The sequence below is a fragment of the Bos grunniens genome, chromosome 7 (assembly GCF_055505025.1).
Source record: "Bos grunniens cultivar Pamir isolate PY7600 chromosome 7, Bosgru_T2T1.0, whole genome shotgun sequence".
NCBI lineage: Eukaryota > Metazoa > Chordata > Mammalia > Artiodactyla > Bovidae > Bos > Bos grunniens.
The window spans coordinates 102,648,678-102,674,590 of NC_141171.1; the positions used below are offsets into that span (position 1 = coordinate 102,648,678).

At 36.7% G+C, this 25,913-nt stretch overlaps 2 long non-coding RNA genes across 2 annotated transcripts in view; one reads left to right on the forward strand and one right to left on the reverse strand.

The window, feature by feature from the left end:
• The window catches only part of LOC147370060 (uncharacterized), a 129,533-nt gene that overhangs the window by 16,378 nt on the left and 87,242 nt on the right, over positions 1-25,913 (forward strand). The gene's annotated exons all lie outside the window — the stretch shown is intronic.
• LOC147370061 (uncharacterized) lies at positions 1,067-25,006 on the reverse strand. The gene is made up of 2 exons (XR_015168379.1): positions 24,898-25,006; positions 1,067-21,587 (listed from the first exon to the last, which is right to left on the reverse strand). It is a non-coding gene; the product is annotated as an uncharacterized LOC147370061 (long non-coding RNA).

Below are 25,913 nucleotides of genomic sequence, written 5' to 3' on the forward strand. Positions count from 1 at the left end.
GGGCTTTTTATCTTGTTCCATTGGTCTGTATTCCTGTTTTTGTGCCAGTACCCTATGATCTTCATGGCTGTAGCTTTGTAGTATAGTCCGAGTCTGGAATGTGGATTCCTTCAGCTCCATACTTCTTTCTCAGGATTGCTTTGACTATTTGGGATCTTTTGTGTTTCCCTCAAATTGTGAAGTTTTTTGTTCTAGTTCTGTGAAAAATGCTGTTGGTAATTTGACAGGGATTGCATTGAATCTATAGGTTGCATTTGGTAGTATAGTCATTTTCACAGTGTTGATACTTCTGGGGCTATTTGTTTATATTGTCGTTTTTATAGATTCATTCTCCAAAAGATACAATAAATGTATGCTCTATATACAATTTGGGGTGTCTTCTTGCAGACTTCTGTGCTGTATCACAGATCTGTTCTAGGTGCAGTAGCTGTTATTTTTAGTGTTACAACTACTATATGTTTATTTGTTCTTGATCTTAAACTTTCCAACTTTACCTTTTCATTACCAAGGACACAATGTAGTTCACAGGTTAAAATTTCTCAGCCCCAGTAAAGAAACAAAATGGATTTTTCCAAGGTGATTCATCAGTAGTGATGAAAGAAATAGATTGTAGCAATGGAAGTTATGCATTTAGGTGAACAACATTTATATTAGTTGATGAATCACATGATTCTACCAATATGGAATTTCAATAATTCAAGTGAATGGTATTAATCAAAAGACATTCTTAATGTGAACTAATGAAATAATAGCTTATTATTTTATTGGCACTACTACATTTCATTTATTTCCCAAATTCTTTTTGCTTCACTTATGGAAGTATGATAGTATTTGGTTGACATGGAGGTTAATCTAATACCGCCTGCCTGGTTCAAAACCTGACTCTTGTTACTTTGAACTGTGAGTTTGAGCCAGTAATTTAATCTGTGCCTCAGTTATTTTATCTGGATAATGGGTTGATTAATAGTATCTTCCTCATAAAATTGTTATAAGGATTAGATGAGTAAATGAGAAAAAGTTTAAGAAATACTGGCATATGTAACTTAAAACACTTTGGGGTTATTCCTTTTTTTTTTTAAATTAATTAATTTTATTTTATTTTTAAACTTTACTTAATATCTTTTTCTTTAAGACATTATTTTGTACTTGAAATGGAGAGTGTTTATCAAATTATCACCTAGAATAAAAAAGTGAATTATATGAGAAATTTCTCTCATTAATACAGTTAGTTTATTGTGGTTAAATGGTGGGATTAGTGGAGAAGTAGAAGGGTGTCCCACACTGCTTGATTCTTAAACTATTTATTCTTCATACTAAGGTTTATGAAAACTGTATGTAACTATTCTGCTTCTTTTACTGTGACCATGTGGCCTTTCTTTTAGGTTGAGCAAGGACTTCTAGCATCATTTGATTCCTACTCTGTGCAGTTGGCAGAGATCATTCTCCTTGTTTTTCTAAGCCTTTCTGCTGGCTTATATGCTTAGTTGCTTAGTCGTGTCCAACTAGAGAAGTTGAATGACTTCCCTAAGGCCATGCAACTAATCTTAGTGGCAGGATATATAGAATTAGTTTCACATATAATTTTATAATTATTTGATAACATTTTCCAGTTATCAAAATATTAAATAAAGCATATTTTTTTCAGAAGAAGATACTTAAAGCAGAATTAATGTCTGGATCATGTAAGTCTTCAGATATTATAAAATGACCAATAAAATAAGAGTGATGTTAACAGTTGCTTTTGGTTTACACTATTTGGGAGAAATCCTTGGAATCAGATTTTCATAATTATAGTAGGAGAAAATAAAATTTTGTTGAAACTTTTTCTCAACTGATACATTGTTTTAAAATGTCAAAATTTTTTTATTCAGTATTTAGTATACATGTTAAAATTAGAATATCTCTGAAATATATATTAAGAAAAAATATATCTTTTTGATAAATCTGTTGGCAATTTTTAGAAACATGGATAATGTAATAAATCTATTCCTTGGTAAGTATTCTGTATGTGTGTGTGTGTGCAGTTATTTCCAACTCTTTGTGACCTCATGGACTGTAGCCTGCTAGGCTCCCTGGGATTTTCCAGGCAAGAATACTGGAGCGGGTTGCCATTTCCTACTCCAGGGGATCTTCCCGATCCAAGGATTGAACCCACATCTCTTGGGTTTCTTGCTGCATGGGCAGGCAGATTCCTTACCACTGTGCCACCTGGGAAGCCCCGAGTATTCTATATAAAGAGCCTTAAAATCATTCAACACTGTGATAGCTTGAGAACTAAAACGACATTTCAGACGTGACCTTTTAGCAATATTTAAATGAACTTCAGAAGCTTAGTTGGTAAAGAATCCGCCTGCAATGCAGGAGACCCCAGTTTGATTCCTGGGTCAGGAAGATCCACCGGAGAAGGGATAGGCTACCCACTCCAGTATTCTTTGGGTTTCCTTTGTTGCTCAGCTGGTAAAGAATCCGCCTGCAATGCGGGAGACCTGGGTTCAATCCCTGGGTTGGAAAGATCCCCTGGAGAAGGAAAAGGCCACCCACTCCAGTATTCTGGCCTGGAGAATTCCATGGACTACATACATAGTCCATGGGGTCGCAAAGAGTTGGACACGACTGCATGACTCTCACTCACTCACTCAGAATTAAATATTTGCTTTCTTAGCCATTGGCTTTATTTATAATGAGAATCTGTTTGAGACCTGCACTAGCAGCTTTTTCCAGGTTATATTGTGGTACCAATCAACAGCTACATTTCTGTGACTTACAACAGTATAGGTTTATTTCTTGTTCATGTTACACCTCTGTGGCAGGTTGGTATGTAACACATCCTCACATTATTGTAATACAACCTCACATTGTTGGTTATTCCAGTTTGGTCAGAGAGAAAGGAAAGCTCAGTGAAAACGCACCATGCCATTCAAGTTTCTGCTTGACAATGGCACAGGTTCCTTGGGCTTACTTTGGATTGGCCAAAGCAAGTTCCATGGTCAAGCCTGAGATTGTGGTGGCAGGAATTATATTTGTTATGTAAGTCAAGTCATTACAGAGGGAACTTATAAGGAGGAGTGAATATTTTGAATAAATAATATCATCTACCACAGAAACCACTGAAATTCCGATGTGTGGACTCTCCTCTAGGTCAATACTACAAGTTTTTTAATGGATAGTACTTGTCTCTAAAATTGTGTTTCACGGACAACATCCATCCACATCTTTCAGTTTTTTTCATTTTTATTTGGGTTTGAATTTTTCTCTTGTGTCAAAAATGTCCAAGAATTTTCTTTGGACTTGTTGGAGTCAAGGTTTTTGGCTTCAAGAAACAGAATCACGTAGCAAAGTATTCAGAGTTCCCTTTGTGAAGGGGGTTGTATGGATATGGGAGAGGTTGTGGAAGGAAGTACTGCTGGGCTTATGGACTAGAAAGCTGCCAGGCATTACTCCCTGTCTCTCCTTCTGTGCTTTCTTCTTTTTTGGGGGGAGGGGGGGTGGGGTGGAAATTGTACTTGCCTTTTCTTATTTTCTCTTTGCTTGTGGGCATTTCTTTCTGCTTTTCAATGCATTTTGTACCCAATGACAGCCCCATAACCATTAAATTTATATGTTGCCACTTTACAAAAATATCAGATACTGAACCATCCTTTCTTAACTTCAAGAAAAGATAAGCACTGTCCTATAGACTATGACCTTCTGGGATCAAGGATTTTAAAATTCTATGGATGAGGGAGGGCTTCCCAGGTGGCACAGTGTTGAAGAATCCACCTGCCAATGCAGGGAATGCAAGAGTTGCAGGTTCGATCCCTGGGTTGGAAGATCCCCTGGAGGAGAAAATGGCAACCTACTCCACTATTCTTGCCTGGAAAATTCCATGGATAGCGGAGCCTGGCGGGTTACAGTCCATGGGGTTGCAAAGAGTTAGACATGGCTGAACACATACATACACACACATATATGGATGAGGAAAGTGAGTGGGGAAATCCATAAAGAGTTCAGTAGACAATCTGAAGCTGTTTATTATGCAAATGTTAGATTTCTTGGTAAAAAATAGGCAGCTTTAAAATGAGTTTTCTGTAGTTTTAATAATAAAATTCTCATGCATATTTTTTGAAAAAGGTCTTGGTTCTGTTTTTTAATGTTTGATAGACACGGAAAATGGAAGGACACTGATAAAGCTTTAAGTAACAGTTTTAAAGCTGTTAAATTTTGAAAGGAAAAAGTATGGAGTAAACTCATGTTCTTTTATGCACTTTGTTCCTGTTCTACCCAAGAAGGAGTATTAGGTCACTGCTCCAACTGTATAACTAGCCAACTCCCATAAGACCAGGGTTGCTCTAAATCATGTTTCTCTAGAATGAGGAAAAATGAAAGCCTCAATATTATTTCAGCCTTTCTCAGACTTTAAAATACGTATTAAATTTGTCAAATACAAGTTCAGTGTTCTCTTAAATTCCTTGAAATTTAGCTGCACTGGTAAAACAGATCAACAATATCAATGCATTATATTTTTTCTCCAACTTTTTATTTAGAAACTTTGTAAACATCAGAAAGAAAGGATAGAAACATTATATTCTGTATATCCTTCAACTAGATTCACTGATTTTTGTTTATACCTTGTACATATATGCTTATTTTTCATTTATTAGACATGTTTACTCAATGAAAAGAAAATCACTTAATTCTTTCTGAAAGAGCTTTAATAATTTCAGTTTTTTGGTACTGAATTACCTCTTTTTTTGTCACATAATTAATGCTCTTGTAAAAAATATACTTTAGTCTGACAAATGATTACTAGACTTACGGTGATTAGTTTGTAGTGTATATAAATGTCAAATCACTGTGTTGTATACCTGAAACCAATATTATATTGTATGACAGCTATACGTCAATAAAAAACTTAAAAGCAAATATACCTCAATGAAATGCGACTGATGAAAAAGGTTCAAGGGTCTTTTCAGTCATATACTATGCTGCTCTTTCATAGTAAGAGGCTTATTACAATGTAGATATAACTTTGTTAGCAAAACTTTATCAGTGGCTTGCACACAAATTGTGTTTAAAATCCTTCCATGTTTGCTTTCCAGACCAATTTGTCCATGCTCTTCCATTTATTTTTATTTCAATTTATATTTGCTGGAAAATGATTTAGAATCAACAGCAGGTGGCAGTACTAGCAAAGGTTGTGACTTTTCATGTACGCTCAGCTTGCACTGGAATGTATGTGTCTTTCAAATCTACATGAATAATACAATTAGAAAGGAATCTTTATGCAGAGACTTCAATTTATTGCCAATTTTTATTTCAAGTATTATTTTAAGCCTCAGTTGAAAATTGTAAGATGAATATGTTTAAAAATACTCATTTAGAGACTAAATTTTGTTTTAATTGTGGAACCAAATAAGTAAAAAAAAATCAGCTTATTTTTTACTTGATTTTTTGCTTATAGAACCAAGAGAGAGAGAAAAAAAAAAAAACCAGAATACTTACAATAGAAAGATTAGGTAGTTTGAATACTGTAAAGTTTTCAGGAAAAATGTCATAGCAACATCATTTATTTCCACTGAAGAAAAAGTAGTTATTTTGAAATTTTGTGGCAAACTTCAAGAAAGCTTTTATAAAGCTAAAGTACTCTAGTTCAACAGGGTGACAAATTTTAGAAAGTTCAAATTGCTTTGGGCATTTGTGGAAATAATTTAAAATACCCTCTTTAGTTACAGTTTGTTTCATAGACCATGATTTTGTTGCATTTCTCTTCTTTCATTTTAAAGAAAAGGAACCTGGAATAGAAAATAATTTTTGTTTTCATTGAGGTATTGTTTGGTTTTTCTCAGCTTTTGTGTCATATTACTAGAAACAACAAAGACTTTTAAGGGTGACATATCAAAAACTGTTTGGAGCAAAGAAAAATTCTTTCTTGGATTTTAAAAGATTCATAATATGTATTTCAGTAACTTACATATTGCTTATTTAAACATTCATATCTTTACATGTCTGTATGTCATCTAGACATTAACAGCAATTTAGTTAATTACTATTGTTAACCTAATTTAATATAGAATATGTAAAATTAGAATCAAATTGAGAAATCATATAGTTGAATGGGGTTATGCTCAGATGAGGAAACTGAGGCCCAACAGGGATTTCACTGGAGGAGACTTAATTGTATGCAAAGACCTGTTACAATGGTTCTTGCTTCTTAGGCAGACTCAGAAATGACTCAGTTCAGATTGTTAGGTTGGTTCTGCTTTTTCTATAAACTGGTTCTAATAGTGCTTAGCTGTCTTTAACTTCATTTGAAACAGTTTTGTTAGATTGTAGTATGACAGCTATCATATCAGTGTGCGTTAAAAAATTGTATCAAAACTGATGAATTTTTCTGTAGCCATTTTAATATTGAAGATGGAAGAAAAAAAGCAACATTTCTGGCATATTATGCTTTATTGTTTCAAGAACAGTGAAAACGCAACTGAAACAAAAAAAGGGTTAATACAGTGTGTGGAAATTGTCAAAATGATTTTTGAAGGTTTGTACTAAAGATTTATCTCTGGATGATGGCCCATGGTCAGATAGACCAGTTGAAGTTGATAGAAATCATATTGAGACTTTGAGAAGAATTAGTGCTAATACTGCATGAGAGATAGTCAACACACATGAAATGTTCACATCAAGCATTGAAAATCATTTGCACCAGCTTGGTTACATTACGGTCATCTCTTGATGTTTGGGTTCCACATAAGTGGAAAAACCTTCTTGATCTTATTTCTTCCTGTGATCCTCTACTTAAGCATAACAAAAACATCCCATTTTTAATTGATTATTATTTTTTAATTAATTTATTAATTTTTGGTTGCACCGGGTCTTGTTACTGTGTGCGGGCTTTCTCTAGTTGCCCCGAGTCAGGGCTCCTCTTCGTTGCGGAGCTCAGGCTTCTTATTGTGGCAGCTTCTCTTCCCGCAGAGCACAGTCTCTAGGTATCCGGCTTCAGAAGTTGTGTGCCTGTGGCGGATTCATTTTGATGTTTGGCAGGACTAATACAATTATGTAAAGTTTAAAAATAAAATAAAATTAGAAAAAAAAAAAAAAAAAACACAAAAGAAGTTGCAGCTCCTTGGTAGCTGTGGCTCTCAGGCTCAGTAGTTGTGGGGCAAGGGCTTAGCTGCTCCATGGCATGTAGGATCTTCCCGATGCAGGGATCGAATCCATGTCTCCTCCATTGGCAGGCGAATTCTCCACCAGGAAGGTTCAAAAACATCCCATTTTAAAACAAATTGAGATGAGTAATAAAAACTGGATCCTGTACAATAGTGCGGAACAGAAGAGATCATGGGACAAGTGAAACGACCACCATCAACCACACTGAAGGCCAGTCTATGGTGGGATTGGAAGGGAGTTCTCTATTATGAGCTCCTTCTGAAAAGCTAAACAATTAATTCCAACAAGTACTGCTCCCAATTAGACCAACTGAAGGCATTACTTGAAAAAGCCATCTGGAAGTAGCCAACAGCAAACACATTGTCTTCCATAAGGATAGTGCAAGACCGCATGTTGTCTTTGGTGACCAGGCAGAAACTCTTACAACTTGACTAGGAAGTTCTGATTTATGTGCCATATTCAGCAGACATTGCACCTTTAGATTTCCATTTATTTCAGTCTTTATAAAATTCTCTTAATGAAAGAAAACCATTTCAGTTCCTCGGAAGACTGTAAAAGGTGCCTGGAACAGTTTTTTACTCAAGATAAAAGGTTTTGGGCAGATGGATTTAACAGGTTGCCTGAAAAATGGCAGAAGGTAGTGGAACAAAATGGTGAATACTTTGTTCAATAAAATCCTTGGTGAAAATGAAAAATTGGTCTTTTATTTGTACTTAAAAACTGAAGGAACTTTTTGGTCAACCCAGTATTATTTTGATTACTTATGTTCTGCAGATTCCTGTGTATTTCTTTTTTTGGAGATGTGTGTGAGAGAGAGAGAGAGAGAGAGAGAGAGAGAGAGAGAGAGAAAGATTGATTCACTAGATTTCTTTTTTTTTTTTTCTTTTTTTTATGTTCTTTTTTTAAAAAATTTTATTTTTAAACTTTACATAATTGTATTAGTTTTGCCAAATATCAAAATGAATCCATCACAGGTATACATGTGCTCCCCATCTTGAACCCGATTCACTAGGTCCATATTTTATTGTGATTTTTTTTTTTTTTTTTTTTAGTTCTACCAGTTTATTGCTACCAACCCATCTCCCGCTACCCTCATGCATGCATGCTCAGTCATGTAACCCATGGACTGCAGCCTGCCAGGCTCCTCTGTCCAAGGAATTTTCCAGGCAAGAACACTGGAGTGGGTTGTCATTTCCTTCTCCATTTTATCGTGATTTTAACAGATAGCCTATCCCCTCCAGGAAGCACTTATTTTAGCCACTTAATTAACTGAATAGTTGACTTCATGCCCCCATTTGCCTGATGTGTAATTAAAATTAGATGAGTCTTTCTGAACCTTAGTTTTGGTGCTTTTTGAGCTATACCCTGTGTGCTGACAACTATTATTATCATTACATTGTAAGAAAGATAAGGAGAAAAAAATAGCAAAATATTTAATTTGCATTAAGATCAAGAATAAGTCTTCAGGAGACTTGAGTAGGACAAAAAGACTCAGGCATAATCATTTGTTTCTCAAGGAACAGCTTTTTTTCATGAAAAGAAAAGAGAAGCAAACTTAAAAAATTTCTTCTACCATTATATTAGAATTATGAAATGAGATGGAAACATTCTAGACATTAAATGTGGGATAATTCATTTTGAAATGGAAACACATTGCCTGTTCTCAATAAAATATCAGTGATTTATTGAAGTTATTAGTTAATTCAAACATAATTTTTTGTACTCTTGAAATTTCTTTATAATTATGTTCTTAAACATTACTCCTTTAAAAGCTAGTATTTACATACAATAGCTTTTTTTAAGATTAGGCAGATTGTTGTTTCTTGAAAATTCTTAGGTCAAGTGAAAGTGCCTTAAAAATGGAACTTTATCAAGTTTGGCCTGTGGTAATCTATGTTTTAAATTACAGCACAGTTCATTCCAAATCAATTTAATGAATTGATTTGTAAATGTTTCAGGCAGGTCTGCGTTCTTTGGATTTTTGTCTACTGAATGTGCACTGCAGTTAAAGCATCTTTTTTATGCATAATTAGTCTGTGTTCTAGGCGTTTCATTGAGTTTAAACTGAGCTAAAAAGGCAGAAATGTATGTTAAGGCAAAATTATGCACATCCATTATTCTTAGTCTTATAAATATTGAAGCTTTTTTTCCCTGCCCTTTTGGTGGGAGGTAGAAGAGACAATAAAACAGAATGCCTGGTACTTTAGTTCCCATTTCTTAGGATATTTTATTTCTGGATAAAACTTGAACTTAGTGCCCTCAAATGCCTATTTGTCTGAAAACACTGTAAAACCCTTTATTTTTATAGCTATAGTTTTATTTTAATTCTGGTGTATAAAAAGGGTACAAAGGAACATGGTGGCGGTTTAAATTTTGAGAAGTCTGGGGATATTTTGAATAAGCATATAAGTGGAGAGAGCTGTAGGGGAAGATCAGTTCAACTAACATTTGATGAGTACACGTTACAGTCTTCGATGTGCCAGGCACTGGGTTAGTCACTTTGTAGGTACCTTTCAGTTTCCCAACAACCCTGCCAGGTGTTTTAGTCCTGATTTACATGTAAGGAAACTGCAAAATTGGCTGGTGGAGCCTAGGATTAAAACATAGTTTTCCAGAATTATGTTTTCGACTCTGAAAGTGTCATGTTGCTTTAGCGCCTCCTAGTTTTTAGGTACTGGGGATGTAAAAATGAATCAAGTGGATTTTCTGGTGGTCCAGTGGTTGGGACTCTGTGCTTTTAACTGCTGAGGGCCTGAGTTCAGTCGTGGTCAGGGAACTAGGATCCCACAAGCCACAGCCAAAAAAAGGAAAAAAGTGAATCAAGTCACTTCCTGTCTTCAAGGAATTCAAATGGTGGTCAATTGAGAGAGACAGTCAAATGTTTTATGTTATCATATGATAAATCCCAGTATATAATGATGTTCTGCAGTAAGAGAGGGAATTATTTCTTTTTTTTAATTGAAGTATTGTTGACTTACTATGTTATTAGTTTCTGTTGTACAGCAAAGTGATTCACTTACATATATATATTGTCTTTCATATTTTTCCATTAGAGCTTATCATGAACAGGGAACCCCTGTCCTATACAGTAAGACCTTATTATTTATCTATTTTGTATATAGTAGTTTTTAATCTGTGAATTCCAAGCTCCTGATTTATCCCTCCTCTCCTTTTCCCCTTTGGTAATTGTAAGTTTGTTTTGTATGTCTGTGGGTCTATTTCTGTTTTGTAAATAATTAGTATATTTTAGATTCTATATATATAAGTGATATTTGTCATTCTCTGTCTGATTTACTTCATTTGGTATGTAATCTCTGGGTCCACCCAGGTTGCTGTAAATGGCATTGTTTTATTCTTTATTGTGGCTGAGTAATACTCCATTGTGTATATGTATCACATCTTCTTTATCCATTCATCAGTTGATGCACATTTAGGTTGCTGTCATGTCTTGGTCGTTGTAAATAGTGCTGGTATGAACATTGAGGTGTAGGTATCTTTAGAATTAGAGCTTTAAGAAAGGAAATTATTTCTGATAAAGGGATCTAAGAGTGTAATCACTGAAATGTGAAAACATGTAATGCTGAAGAAATGTAGTATCCTGTGGTTGATATTGAAGGGCCTGGAATTTTATGTTAAGTACTTTAGGACCTCTGGGTTACTCTACTTTCAAACAACCCTCATTATTGGTTTCCTGGATGGTTGTTGATGCTAGTGGATTTAACTGTTTTGTATCTTTGAATATACAATTAAATTATCAGACTTTTGTCCGACGCAAGTGCAATGCCCACTAACAAAGCATGTGCAGTTTTTACAAAGATAGACATGCTTGTAAAGCAGATTCCAGTTGCCCGTGATTGTTGTTGTGGAAGAGTGCATACAAGAAGAGGTGTTAGTAGTATTCACTTGGCAATTTCATAGTGTGTTTTTCAACATTTATGAAATATGAGCCATGTGTTTCAGACTACATACGTGATTGCATTATAAGAGTGATGACATGGGTTTTTAGATTCTTTGAAAGTATATTTGTAAATAAAAAGTATTTTTCCAACTGGTAATAAGTTTAATGTTCTGAGGTATGTGTTTGCTGTCAGCACACCTAATACAGTGAATTACACACAGGAAACCTACAGATGAATATCTCGCAGGCATTGGCAATCTCTGTAAAGGCTGTTACCTACTGTGAGTGATAATTATATTTTTTGGATAGACCACCCAAAATTTATTTTAAACTTCATTTGTAATTTTGGAATTGATAGGAGCTTTAAATATTTGGAGCATCAGCCTGTGTGATATCTGACTTTAGCATGGTGAAATTGTATCTTCTGTCTTAACTGTTACTCAGTCACAGGATTTCTTGCCCTTTAGGTTAGTACTCTTTTGTGTCTTTTAATAGCAGGAGTTGTAGTTTGAGACCAAAATATCGATTTTTAAATATATGTATATGTTCTGATATACTTTTCTGATAAAAGTGTGAATGTAATATGTTTAGCATTTAAAACCCAGAGTTACTCAAGTTTTTCTTCTCTTCAATTGAAAACGTCTTAACATGTGTAGCTGTTACCCTGGAAAGGAAAAAAAAAATGTATGGCAGTGCAACAGTTATTCTTAGAAACACTTTATAAAGACTAGTTCTTCTGCCATATGTACAGTTGGAGCAGTTATTTCTTTTTACCACAAAACAGATATCCATATCACTGGCTTAAACTGAGCTTAAAAGGCAGAAATGAATTGTCAGCAGCATGAATTCAAAAATAAAATTTGTCATTAAAGGTTTACACATTTTCCCTAAATGTTTTCTAAACAGGAAAGTATAATTAGTAGAAAGAGGAGATTTTAAGTTAGGAAAGGAGCAATCAGTCTTTGTTTTTATTATGGTTATCAAATTAAATATAATAGAAAGGTAATCCCTTGCATTCCTATACACTAATAATGAGAAAATAGAAAGAGAAATTAAGGAAACAATTCCATTCACCATTGCAACGAAAAGAATAAAATACTTAGGAATATACCTACCTAGAGAAACTAAAGACCTATATGTAGAAAACTATAAAACACTGGTGAAAGAAATCAAAGAGGACACTAATAGATGGAGAAATATACCATATTCATGGATCAGAAGAATCAATATAGTGAAAATGAGTTTACTACCCAAAGCAATCTATAGATTCAATGCAGTCCCTATCAAGCTACCAACAGTATTTTTCAGAGAGCTAGAACAAATAATTTCACAATTTGTGTGGAAATACAAAAAACCTCGAATAGCCAAAGCAATCTTGAGAAAGAAGAATGGAACTGGAGGAATCAACCTGTCTGACTTCAGTCTCTACTACAAAGCCACAGTCATCAAGACAATATGGTACTGGCACAAAGACAGAAATATAGATCAATGGAACAAAATAGAAAGCCCAGAGATAAATCCACGCACCTACGGACACCTTGTCTTTGGCAAAGGAGGCAAGAATATACAATGGATTAAAGACAATCTCTTTAACAAGTGGTGCTGGGAAAACTGGTCAACCACTTGTAAAAGAATGAAACTAGAACACTTTCTAACACCATACACAAAAATAAACTCAAAATGGATTAAAGATCTAAACATAAGACCAGAAACTATAAAACTCCTAGAGGAGAACATAGGCAAAACACTCTCCAACATAAATCACAGCAGGATCCTCTATGACCCACCTCTCAGAATACTGGAAATAAAAGCAAAAATAAACAAATGGTACCTAATTAAAATTAAAAGCTTCTGCACAACAAAGCAAACTATAAGCAAGGTGAAAAGACAGCCTACAGAATGGGAGAAAATGATAGCAAATGAAGCAACTGACAAACAACTAATCTAAAAAATATACAAGCAACTCCTGCAGCTCAATTCCAGAAAAATAAACGACCCAATCAAAAATGGGCCAAAGAACTAAATAGACATTTCTCCAAAGAAGACATGCAGATGGCTAACCAACACATGAAAAGATGCTCAACATCACTCATTATCAGATAAATGCAAATCAAAACCACAGTGAGGTACCATTTCATGCCAGTCAGAATGGCTGCGATCCAAAAGTCTATAAGCAATAAATGCTGGAGAGGGTGTGGAGAAAAGGGAACCCTCTTACACTGTTGGTGGGAATGCAAACTAGTACAGCCACTATGGAGAACACTGTGGAGATTCCTTAAAAAACTGGAAATAGAACTGCCTTATGACCTAGCAATCCCACTGCTGGGCATATGTACCGAGGAAACCAGAATTGAAAGAGACATGTGTACCCCAGTGTTCATCACAGCACTGTTTATAATAGCCAGGACACGGAAGCAACCTAGATGCCCATCAGCAGATGAATGGATAAGAAAGCTGTGGTACCTATACACAATGGAGTAGTACTCAACCATTAAAAAGAATACATTTGAATCAGTTCTAATGAGGTGGATGAAACTGGAGCCTATTATACAGAGTGAAGTAAGCCAGAAAGAAAAACACCAATACAGTATACTAACGTATATATATATGGAATTTAGAAAGATGGTAACAATAACCCTGTATGCGAGACAGCAAAAGAGACACAGATGTATAGAACAGTCTTTTGGACTCTGGGAGAGGGAGAGGGTGGGGTGATTTGGGAGAATGGCATTGAAACATGTATAATGTCATATAAGAAATGAATCATCAGTCCAGGTTCGATGCAGGATACAGGATGCTTGGGGCTGGTGCACTGGGATGACCCAGAGGGATGGTATGGGGCAGGAGGTGGGAGGGGGCTTCAGGATGGGGAACATGTGTACACCCATGGTGGATTTATGTTGAGGTATGGCAAAACGAATACAATATTGTAAAGTAAAAAAATACAAAAAAAAAAAAAAAAGAGTAACACGAATTACCTCTAACAGGTAGGAATATGGATGGATAGTTGTTGTTGTTTAGTGGCTAAGTCATGTTCAACTCTTAAAAAAAAAAAAAAAAAAAGAAAGGTAACAATTGATCCTTAGGGTTTTTTTTTTTTTTTAATGAACTTAAGAGGAATTTAATGTTTCCAAGATGACACGAGGCAATTGAATTATAAAGTGTGTGTGTGTATACTTAATTTTCCTATTGCAATTTCTTAATGAAGGACAGCCACATTTATACTGTTCTTTTTAGGATATTGTACTAAGTTAGAAGCCATATCCATGCTTTATATAAACTGGACCAAACAGATTCTAAGTTGATTTCATCATGCCAGTATCAGAAAATAAAGACTGTGATATCTAATGATGGCATTACTATTGAATTGCTTTGTGCTAGGAGGCAGAATCTTAAATTTTTATTAGCTTGTTAATCTGCCAGACATGATTGGAAAATATGCAGTATTTCCTAATTATTATCCTAGTAACCTTGACTCCATATACTTCTGTTTTCTCAACAGTGTCAATAAGTGTGAGCTTCAATTAATATTTGGGATTATGAAATTACAGATTTGAAGGTGGAAAGTGTGTAAATGTCATTATTCTAATAAAAAATCAAATTTGCAAGATGAAGAAACCATTGAACCACCTTGAATAAGTTGCTCCCAACAAAGCAGATCCTAAAGTGACCCTCAGAGGGCTCAGAGGCATCACAGCATGAACAGACCCAGGGTCCAGAGTGAGGAGACGCTGACCCTCAGAGGGCGCAGAAGTGTCATAGGATGAACAGAGCCAGGGTCCAGATTGAGGAGCTGCTGACCCTCAGAGGGATCAGAGGCATCACAGCATGAACAGACCCAGGGTCCAGAGTGAGGAGACGCTGACCCTCAGATGGTGCAGAGGCATCATAGGATGAATAGACCCAGGGTCCAGAGTGAGGAGCCGCTGAGAGAAGGGCATCTCTGTGCCCACAAAATATTTAGCATTTCAGAAAACATCCAAGGCTTTGAGAGCATGTCGGTGAACATGACATGAGTTTATGTTTATTCGAGTATAATCTTACTTTTCTTGATTTTTTTTGAATGAACAAGTTGTTTCTATGTTGGTTCTTAAAAAGCTTGAATAGCATCATATCAGTAAAGCAGTGTTAAAAGCAGGATATAATTATAGTTGCTGCTGTTTAAACTGAATCTAGGGTTTTTAAGTAATAAATTACTGTTTTAGACAGATATAAATCCTGTTTTATATTTTATCTGTAAAAGTGGACTTTTGATTGGCGAGAGGAAATTGTTAGAATAAGAAGCTTTGGAAAAATTTGAGAAAGAAAGACAAAAAGTGCCATAAAACAGTGGTGCCCAACCTTATCGGCACCAAGGACTGATCTCATGGAAGAAAGTTTTTCCATGAACCAGGGTTGGAGATGGTTTCGCGGTGATTCAGAAGCATTACATTTATTGTGCACTTTATTTCTATTATTATTGCATCAACTCCACCTCATATCATCAGAGGTTAGATCCCAGAGGTTGGGGACCCCTGCCATAAAATGTCTTCTAAATACAAAACACGGTTTCTATTTGTTATTTTGGGTCTTTGAATTATTTTCTATTTTAATGATGTAATTTCATGAAACATATTTGTAGGCAGATTCTAATGAATTATTTGGTCCTTTGCACATTGTAAGAAAGAAACTCAACAAACAAACAAAAAACTTACCTAAAAGTAACTTTAAGTATTAATAGTTGACAGAAGCCACAAGCAGGGTGCCAGTTACAGAGCGGTTGTTTTCATAAAGTTTCATTTCCTGTTGTTAGTTGGACATTTAGATGAGGTAAAAATATTTTCAAAATAATATCTTTGGTTTATTTCATGACAATCTTAGAAGAAAGTGAGAACTGTATTCTCTGTTAGTTGTGAGAGGAAATAAAAATTAATGATTTGTTGGGTATTTAGTTTTAAGGCCATATCTGAAAAAAACTGCTCTAGAAGTAATGGTCTTTGGTGATTTTATGTTAGCTTTTCAAAATAAAATCAGCTTTTAAAATGAAATCTCACAAGAGATGTTGAGTCATTGGAAATATTTTTTTGTTGTAGGCTGTCATTTACTAATAGATGCCCCAAATTTCACAGCATTCCGCATTTTTTCACCATCAGAATCTCAGAGACAAAGGAAGACCCTAAAATTTGCCCTCTTTCCATCTTTGCAGTGACCATCTTCCTCAATAACTGAAGTAAGGGAATATTCTAGTAACACCATTCTTTACAGTGCTGTGCACGTAGAAATCAGGTTCCTGGAACTTGCTTAAGAGATAGATATCGAGATTATAGCCCTACATATCTAATAGCAGGAATATCTCTGTTTATACCTTTTATTACATGCAGAGTGTTACGAGAATTCTTGGAGTGATAAAGTATCAGTCATTGAATAGATTTATTATACATGAATATTTAGAAATTGTCATTGAGGTTCTGGGGCATTGAATAGACTTATGTATGAATGTTTAGAAATTGTCATTGAGGTTCTGGGGCTAATCCAGCTTGTTCTGTAGCCTTGCAGTTTCTAGTTGAGATGAGGAAGATGGTAATGTAAGAGAAGAAAATAAATGCTCTTGCTGAACTCTAAAAACTGCATTTCAACAGTGATTGGGAAGGTCCATTAACATTTATACCAATCTCAAGAATTACCAAAAGATAAAAAAAAACTTCAGATGTATAAATTAAGCCAATAGGATTACAGACATAGGTAATTAAATTTTGAATAAAAAAGAAAACAAAGATATATTAATTCACATTTCATACCTAAAGGAGAGAGAGGTCTGAGCATATTGTGTGGGGAAGGAACAAATCATTTCAAAAAGACTGAAAATACAGAAGAAACAAGATTTTACCCTTAGTGCATTTATTCAACATTCTGTTACTATGTACCAGACATTGGTCATCTTGTTGCTATTTTAAGACCAATCAATTCTTAGTACTTGGAATTCTGAAGAGAGCATATTTTTCCTTTAGATCCTTTCTAACTCAGAATATATCAGATATCCTAGTACTTTTAATAAACATTGTATTTACCCTGAATTAATTTGTGGACCCTACAAGGTTGGTATAACTCAGTTATGAAAGGCAGCTATGTCTTCTAATTTATTGTTGACATGAGTCTTTTATGGTTCATTATGCTAAATTGATATTCTTCATATTACTCAATTAATTTTGTATCCCAACTGGAGAGAATTGGGGCTACTTTGACTTTTAATGTCAGGGTGACAGAGGGTTATATTTCAAGAAGAGGAATGGCTGCATTGGAAATAAAGAGTTAGCATTTAAAAGGGATTGTTTTATATCATGAGTATTTCTACTTTTATTTTGGTCTTTATTCCTCATAGGGCACTAGGGACAGCAGAGGTTTTTTAACTCATTCCTCAAGGTGTGGTCAGGGCTTCATGCTGTCCTTCAAAGACAGTTTGATATTTATCTTCTGTAAAGGTCTCCAGGGAAGGAAAATTCATATGCCGCCTTGGTGACTCATCTTAGCGTGTAGAAGCCTTCGTACATTTGTACAAGAAAGAATGGAGAAAATCCCAGTTTGACGTAAAAGTCTTCATTTCCAGTGGGTTATCTGACAAGGAGGGGGAGGCACATCTCTTCTCTTCTCTTGTGGAGATGAGTGCAGCCTTAACTTTGCCCTGTATTCTGAAATCCTCTTGATCCTGCGAATGTTGAAAGAACGGAGTTTGTGAACAGTTGTCAGGCAGTGTGTGCAATTATGGGAAAAGGAGAGTTTGAAGGGAACTCCTGAATATCCTCTTCTTCTTAAAAAAAAAAAATACACACACACACACACATATAGTTTTCTTTTTCACTTTCCTTTGGTTACATCTATTTCTCCCAGCTCATGTTCTCACAAGCTCCTGTCAGTGAACCCAAGCTGTTCCGGTTCAGTTGCTCAGTCGTGTCCGACTCTTTGCGACCCCATGAATCGCAGCACACCAGGCCTCCTGTCCATCACCATCTCCTGGAGTTCACTCAAACTCACGTCCATCCAGTTAGTGATGCCATCCAGCCATCTCATCCTCTGTCGTCCCCTTCTCCTCCTGCCCCCAATCCCTCCCAGCATCAGGGTCTTTTCTAGTGAGTCAACTCGTTGCATGAGGTGGCCAAAGTATTGGAGTTTCAGCTTTAGCATCAGTCCTTCCAATGAACACCCAGGATTGATCTCCTTTAGAATGGACTGGTTGGATCTCCTTGCAGTCCAAGGGACTCTCAAGAGTCTTCTCCAACACCACAGTCCAAAAGCATCAATTCTTCAGTGTTTAGCTTTCTTTACATTCCAACTCTCACATCCATACATGACTACTGGAAAAACCATAGCCTTGACTAGATGGACTTTTGTAGGCAAAGTAATCTAGGTTGGTCATAACTTTCCTTCCAAGGAGTAAGAGTCTTTTAATTTCATGGCTGCAGTCACCAACTGCAGTGATTTTGGAGCCCAGAAAAATAAAGTCTGACACTGTTTCCACTGTTTCCCCATCTATTTGCCATGAAGTGATGGGGCCAGATGCCATGATCTTAGTGCTGAGGTCATGACAAATCATGACATTCATGTGCCAAACTCTCTGAGACTTTGTGACAGAAAGAGAAGATTAAAAAAAAAGCAGACTTACAGTGAATGAGGTGGGTAGGCCTAAAATGTGAAATATTTGTTTCCACCCTAACTGGGAAGCTGATGCCCTGGTGTTAGGGTGGACCAGGTACTGGACGAAGAGTTTCTGTTTTGAAGAAGTGTAGAAAATACACTCCTGGCCCTGTGTGTAACAGCAAGGGCCAGGCCTGTTCTATATCAGGCATAATCTGTATTCCCCTGGCCATTCGACATAGTTTAGAACTTGAAAGAAAACAAGAAAAAGCAACCAAAGTAGAAGTTATATTTTAATAAGATGATAATTTTGGACTGTTCTCCCCAGAGATGGTCTGTTCAAAAGTTTTGTGGATATGATGGTATTTTAATGAAAGCAACATGAGAAATGCAGCATATTATTCCATAATCAAGCTGTGATAATGTTTCCATTGGATATTGCGTCAGTGTTCTGTAATCTGGTCTGGTTCCAGATGAAATTTAAGGTGTTGACTGTAGACTATAAAGTCCAAAATTATCTGGATCTTGGTTACTTTATTCTCCCCTAATGTGATACATTAAAAATTTAGACTTCTGTATATTCTTGCTGAAAGTTTTCAGACTACACTGATGAGAACTGGAGAGTAAAATGTGTTGTGGATGCATAGCCCTGCTCAGGAGCTTACTTTTTTTGGTGGAGGAAGGGGCAGGGTGAACTTACAAATGTTGTAAACATCTGTTGACATTGACATTCCTTTGACAAAAGAAGTTTTATTTCAAAGTCCTGAGTATTTAAATTATCTAAAATAACGAATTGCTTTTAAATCCAAATATTGTTTTCCATGTATATTCTTACAAATATATAAGTGTTACATGCACACTTAAGTTGTATGGAGTTAAATTTATGTTATAAAATAATGCAGTTCTGGCTTAGGGCTAGAAGAATGTTACAGACTAACTGTTTATCTCCCCTCAGAACTTATGTGTTGATGCCTTAGCCCTTAATGTGATTGTATTTGGAGGTGGGGCCTTTGGGAAGTAATTATATTTAGATGAGGTCATGAGGGTGTGATCCTCACAGTGGCATTAGTGTTCTAAAGAGACCAGAGCTCTTTCTCTTTGCCTTGTGAGAACTAAGTGAAAAGGCAACCTTCTACAAGCTAGCAAGAGAGTTCTCACCACGAATCAAATTTGTCAGCAACTTGATTCTTGATTTATCAGCCTCCAAAACTTTAAGAAATAAATGTCTATTATTTAAGCTGCCCAGTTTATGGTGTTTTGTTAGAGCAACCTGAGTTGACTAAGACAGGATGGAAATGTCAGAATGATTCTAGACATAAAATATTACTATATTGCTTTCTTTATACAGTGTGTTGTTGAACCTTTTATGCTATCTTCAATAAATCTCTTCCTGCCATGGACCCATTCTTATGGCTTCAAAAAGTATCTGTTCCTCAAAATCTGTACTTTGGAATTTTACATTTTCTATTAGCCCAAAATTTATAGGTTGCATATCTATATATCTCCCACCCTCTTTACATATATTCAAATCATCACCAATTCTCATACCACTCCTTAAATATATATTGATTCTGGACTTTTAATTCATATCCACCCTAGTCCAGTCTGCCATCATCTCCTGACTTGATGATTGTAGAATTCTCTTGATTGGATTCCTACTTACACTCTAGCTCTACTCCAATTCATTTTATTCACAGTGGTCAGCATCATCTTTTTTTTTTTTTAATTAATGGGTTTATTTTTTGCAGTTTTATGTTTATAAAAAAGATTGAGTAGAAAGTAGAGTTTCCATACACTTCGCTGGCCCCAACAGTTTCCCCTGTTATTGACATCTTGCTTTTTTGTGCTATATTTGTTATAATTGATAAGCCATACTTGATACATTATTGTTAACAGAAATCTATAGTTCAACACCTGTGAGAACTTCTTAAAGAGCTGGGAATACTGGACCACTTTACTTGCCTACTGAGAAACCTGTGTGCAGGTCAAAAAGCAACCATTAGAACTGGACATGGAACTACAGACTGGTTTGAAACTGGGAAAGGAGAACGTCAAGACTGTATATCGTCACCCTGTTTATTTAACTTCTGTGCAGAGTACACCATGAGAAATGCTGGGCTGGATGAATCACACACTGGAATCAAGATTTATGGAAGAAATATCAACAATCTCCAGTATGCAGATGACACCACCTGTATGGCAGAAAGCGAAGAGGAACTAAAAAGCCTCTTGATGAAAGTGAAAGAGAGAGTGAAAAAGTTGGCTTAAAACTCAACATTCAGAAAACTAAGATCATGGCATTCGGTTCCATTACTTCATGGCAAATAGATGGAGAAACAATGGAAACAGTGACAACTTTATTTTCTTGGGCTCCAAAATCACTGCAGATGGTGACTGCAGCCGTGAAATTAAGGGACTCTTGCTCCTTGGAAGGAAAGTTATGAGCAACCTAGACAGTATATTCAAAAGCAGAGGCATTACTTTGCCAGTAAAGATCCATCTAGTCAAAGCTGTGGTTTTTCCAGTAGTCATATATGGATGTGAGAGACCATAAAGAAGGTTGAGCACTGAAGAATTGGTACTTTCGAACTGTGGTGTTGGAGAAGACTCTTGAGAGTCCCTTGGACTGCAAAGAGATCCAACCAGTCCATCCTAAAGGAGATCAATCCTGAATATTCATTGGAAGGACTGATGATGAAGCTGAGACTCCAATAATTTAGCCATCTGATGTGAAGAGCTGACTCACTGGGAAAGACCCTGATGCTGGGAAAGATTGAAGGCAGGAGGAGAAGGGGACAACAGAGGATGAGATGGTTGGATGGCATCACCGACTCAGTGGACATGATTTGAACAAAATCCAGGAGACAGTGAAGGACAGGGAAGCCTGACATACCGTAGTCTTTGGAGTCACAAAAAGTCCGGCATGACCTAGCAACTGAACAAAAACAAGAATATTGCATATTAGCATTCACTGTTTTGTACTTTCATTGGTTTTTACTAATGTAGAAAGACACGTATTCACCATTCGAGTATCATACAGAACAGTTTTATTGTCCTAAAATTTTTGTCTACTGTACTGATGCATTCCTCTCTCCCCTTACTGTCTAGCAACCACTGATTTCACATCCCTCTCTACACGCTAATCGGAAAATGAAAGTCTAACATTTTGGCCTACTGTCTTATAATTTATATTATTGATATCAGAATTAATTTGTTTTTATAAGAAACTCCTAGAGATGTGCTGTTTTTCTTCTTTTTTTTAAAAGATGAAACCATTTTGAGGATTTGAAGGAAACTAAGGACCCTCACCTTATATTCACTGACATCCACCCTATTACATATATAAAACTTCACTGGTTTTAGGGCACTCTGAAGCTGTGCAAAGGACTGCTATTCTGAAGAGAGATTTCTGTGTAGATTTCTTCTACAATTTCTGTGTAGTTGTTTCTATTACATGGAAAAAAGTACTAACTACATTTCTTTCAATATTAGCTAAAATTAATGTGTAAAGATGAAAAATTTGCACCAGCCTCCTGTCTGGGGAAAATAGATGCAAAGAAACAGAATTAACTTTTAGAACAGTTTGATGAACATAAATTTTCTCTAATATGTTGGGATTTTTCTACTAGAGGCTTGAGATTTTAAGATTGCCCAAACACTCATAGGTTGTCGAAAAACTAGTTCTTGTTCTGTGTTTGTGAAACATTTCAGTCTGTGCTGCTTCTCATTCGCAGTGTGCTTTGTCTTCTTCGGTCTCACCGTTCTAATTCTGTTCAGCTTTTCTTATACATTAGTTTTTTCCAAATATGAGATTATGTTTCTAAAAAGAGTAATATTTATTACTAAGATACCTGAATTCATGGAAATAATAGGACTGTAGACCAAGGAAAACCCTTCTGAGGTAATGCTAATTTTTCGCCTTGCTTGCCCTTCTCTTCACCATAGCTCCAGAGCAGATTGGTGGGAGGTCCACTGCCCCTCCCGTAGCCATGGTGCACTTTCTGGAATTTGCAAAGGAGGCTTGAGGGCTCTCCATGGACTTAAATGATTTTAGCAAAGCCTTCTAATTCTTTGTGTTGCTGATAAGTCAAACTTACCCCCTGCCCCCGCCCCAAATAGGCTTATGAGGAATCCAAAGAGCTCAGGTTCCTTGTTGGTAAGACAGTTACTCTTGGATTCACCTCGTCACTTCAAACACCTAAGACAATAATCTTCCCCAAATGCTGTTTTGAACTGCTTACCCTTCTGAGAAAAGCATCAGGACAAAGTCCATCGTGCTTTACACTTCTGTTTATCAAAGTCACCTTTAGAAGCGCAAAATCTCAGTTCATAGGTTATTAGTAGACTGATGCTCCATAAACCTGAAAAATTCTCTAATTCGACCAGATAATTTGCTTCCATCCTGTATTTTACACTTTTTCATTGTGCCCTTACAGTTTGTCATCAAAATCTAAAATCCTGGGTATTTTCGACTTTCTCCTCATCATTATCTTCACCTCACGTTTTTTCTTTAACTGCATCCTGGTCATCTTTGAGGATATTGATTCTCTTCTATCAATAGCTTTCTTTACTGGTGACTATTTTTTTTTATCTCATATTTCACATGTAATGGAGCTTGAGGAGGAGATAGTTGTCCTTATTCTACTTCATTGTCCCTTCTAGACTGCTCCATCTCCTTCCTCCCTATGAAATACATTCCTTTTTTTAATGTGCAAACCTCCCCGCTGGTTCATTGATGATATGAGCATCTAGATAACTTTCTTCATTCTTCCTGACTTCAGCATCGATGTGGGTGCTCAAACTCAACACATCTGAGCCCCTTGACCTCATTTTCACTGACACACTGTCCGTGTGTCCTATCCTAGTCTGTGTCATTACCAATGACTTCATGTCTTCCACTTTTTGAACAACTGTATCAGTTTTAAATTGCTGCCATAATGATCTCAGTAGTTTAAACAACATGTTTGTTTTATACTGTAATTCTGGAGGTGAAAGGCTTAAAGTGAGTCTTTAGAGGAGAATACTTTTTCTCAGCTCTTTCCGCTTCTCGAGGCTACTGACTTTCCTACCTTCCTCTTCAGAGTCAGAAACACAGCATCTTCAAACCTCTTTCTGACTTTGACTCTCTGTTTCTATCATCACATTTCTTTTCCCTGTCTCAAATTCCTGTCTTCGCCATAAAAGGGCCCTTGTGATCCCCACTTTAAGATCTTTAACTTAATCACATCCACAAAGTCCCTTTTGCCTTGAGAGATAACATAACCAGAGGTTCAGGGGATTAGTGTGTGGACATCTTTAATGGGCCATTGTTCCCTACTGAGTCCACTGTCTTATGTTTCCAAGTCACTTACTGATTCCCTGCCTCAAACATGGTTTGACTGCATTTGGATCTAATCCATTTACTGTACTACTTATTCACTGTCTGCTCCTGTCTTCATGGATTCACTTTTCTCCTTATCCAATTTATATTCAGTGATCTTCTTCTACAATTAGTCCCTTCCAGACACTCTCAGCCATCCTCCTCCCATCCCTCTTCCCCACCTGTGCTTTCTGTAAACATCAGGATGTGTCCCCGGTTAAGCCCAACCAACTCTCTTCCCACCTACTTTGCACCTGCACCTGAGCAGCAGGATGTGGTTAGAGAAAAATGTATGTTCAGGAAGATCTTTCTTATTCTTACCATTCTGTTTCCTTCCGCGGATAGTATAAGGGCTTCAGGAGCGTGCCTGTCCTGTGTCTACCCTCTCATTCACTCTGCACTAAAGGAGATGGGACTTTACTCTATTTGGGTGATTGAAATGAAAAATTAGGAGCGTTTGCCTTGGCCTCCTTGGGATCTGGCTGCCTGCAGGAGGTATGAGTTCCCTCTGTTCTCTGTTGTGCTGCTGGAAGAAGGGTCTGACACTGGTGGGGGGGGGTCCTGCAACTTCCTAACACTGACTACAACTGGGTTGGCAGGTCTGTGGAACTGTAGATATTAATATTATGTAGTCCTGTTTCCCACGGATGTCAGACGCGTTTTCCAAATTCAGTGCTATCAACAAAAACAGATGACATTTGGTTTCTTATTTGCCTCTTCCTTATTTTTTTTTTCTCAAGTGAAATAGAACTTGAGTGTATTATTTATTGAGTGTCCCCAAACTCTGAGCATTCTATCAAAAGTAGCCTCCTTGCACTCTCTTTGTTTCTTTGCCCTGCTTTGTTTTCTTCCTAATAGTTACCAATACCTGATATAATGTACTTACTTTATTTGCTGTCCACTTCATCTTTTAAATGAGGGTAAGCCACTTGTTTCAGCCGTGTTCTCAGTGCTGGGAACAGTGCTTGGCTCACAGTTACTTGGTTCATCATTCACTGAATGATTATTGAAGGAAAGCATATAAGAACATTTTCAGTATCACATGGAGATTCAGTTTGGAAAAAAGAAAGTGTTAGTCACTCAGTTGTGTCTGACTATTTGTGACCCCATGGACTTTAGCCCACTAGGCTCCTCTGTCCATGGGATTTTCCAGGCAAGAATACTGGAGTGAATTGCTATTTCCTTCTCCAGGGTATCTTCCCAACCTAGGGATTGAACCTGGGTCTCCTGCATTGCAGACAGATTCTTTATCATCTGAGCCGCCAGGAAGATTCAGTTTAGGCAACTGTATTTGATACTTTGATTTTGCTTTATTACAAAAATGCCAGCTCTCAGTCATCCATGGTTGCGGGGACCAGCCGCAGCTGATCCAGGGTATGCGAAGGAGAGACGGCCTAGGCGACTATTTATATGCTAATTAGAGATATAAAGAATAATAGAATGAGGATAGCTCAGTAGGAAAATTCAGTGGAGAAAAGAGGCTGAGTAGCTTGGTTTACGCGGGAGACCAATAAAACTTCAAGACAAGAAGTTTGCACCACTTACGTAGGCCGCAGGCGCCCTCTCGAATAGCGGAAGGTGCCTCACCCTAGACACCTTCTCGAGTGGGTCTTAGAAGCCCAGGCATGATTAGTAAGCATGGTGGGTTCCGCGCTCCAGATGGATACTTCAGCCAGAATGTGAAAAGAATGACATGGGGAGACCAAGCGCTGGTGAGCAGGGCCGGTAGCTTTATTTTCAACAGGGGCTTATATACCCTAAATTACACATAGACGATAATAGGGGATGCAAAGTCAGCAGTCTTTGATTCTTATCAAAAACCAGGGTTTCTTTCCTGCAAATTTATCGTATACAAATGGTTTAGGTGATTTACATCATCTGGCCAGAAGGCCTATTAACATT